The following is a 1141-nucleotide window of genomic DNA, read 5'->3' on the forward strand; positions in this document are numbered from 1 at the left end:
GATAACACACAGTTTTTATTCATTCATTTGTAACCCTCTCAATGGGAAACTGATGCATACACAGTCCTTCAGTGTGTTCTTGTCAAATATTCCACGTCAATAGGTCACACTTCTACACTCAGGGCTGCTTGCACCTGCCACTTCTTTCTAAAAATAAACCAAATAACACACAATTACAAATAAGCACTACATCGAGCCCCACAGTTCATTCTTTTCATCACAATAAATGTGTTAGTTTTCCAAACCTTAATACAAAGCCCATACCTGTAAACTCTGGATGGTTATGACATCATTAATATGCTGACACTTTCATTGTGTCTATTCCAAGATCATCTACATTGAACACAGCAAGCCTTACCTCTATAAAACAAGGACAATGCACTAACACCCAATACAGAGCTATTCTCTATTGAGCCCTACAACAATGAGACGTATTCTCATCATCATGGGAGTTAACGAACATCACCAATGCCATCCGAGGTGCCAGCAAATACATGTGATGGATTAATCCTCTCGCCTGTACCCCAAGTGGGGAAGCTAGACGGGGTGCTGGTCTGGATTGCCGCGGCAGGCGGCACAGCCGGCGCTGCCTCCCCCCTGCCTCTGTGGCACCGGCATTTCGGGCCGACACCTGGAGATGTTGCCTGTGACTCACGGTGGATCACTCAGCTCGCGCGTCAATGAAGAACACAGCTAGCTGCGAGAATTAGTGTGAATTGCAGGACACATTGATCATTGACACTTCTAACGCACCTTGCGGCTCCGAGTTCCTCCCAGGGCTATGCCTGTCTGAGGGTCACTTGAACATCAATCGCCCTGGCGTTCCCTTCCCAGGGGATGGCTGGGGCTGTCGCAGGGACCCCATTCCCTTTGTCCCCTCAAGGTCAGATCCCGATCAGCATCGTCGCAGGATCCCTGGACCTGGCTGCACGGACTCGTTGCCGGTGCATCCCAGCCTCCCCCCTTTTCCCACCTTGTGCAGGTTTTGGGAGGGCGGCTGGCCTTGAAATATCCTGGCACACTTTCACCATGCCCCGGGGCACCAAGCTGTGCCATGTGTGACTGTCTCTGTTGTCCCAAGGCTGCCGGCATGGAACAGCCCTGGAGTGTGGTCCTCATGACCAGGTTCGCTTGGGCAACA

General features: G+C 50.8%; 1 non-coding gene across 1 annotated transcript; it reads left to right on the top strand.

The window, feature by feature from the left end:
• Positions 1 to 648: 648 nt before the first annotated feature.
• Positions 649 to 799, top strand: LOC138481912 (5.8S ribosomal RNA). Its single transcript, XR_011274499.1, has one exon. It is a non-coding gene; the product is annotated as a 5.8S ribosomal RNA (ribosomal RNA).
• Positions 800 to 1141: the final 342 nt, after the last annotated feature.

This window comes from Ambystoma mexicanum, chromosome 5p, assembly GCF_040938575.1.
Source record: "Ambystoma mexicanum isolate Mex_15411 chromosome 5p, UKY_AmexF1_1, whole genome shotgun sequence".
NCBI classification, from domain to species: Eukaryota; Metazoa; Chordata; class Amphibia; order Caudata; family Ambystomatidae; genus Ambystoma; species Ambystoma mexicanum.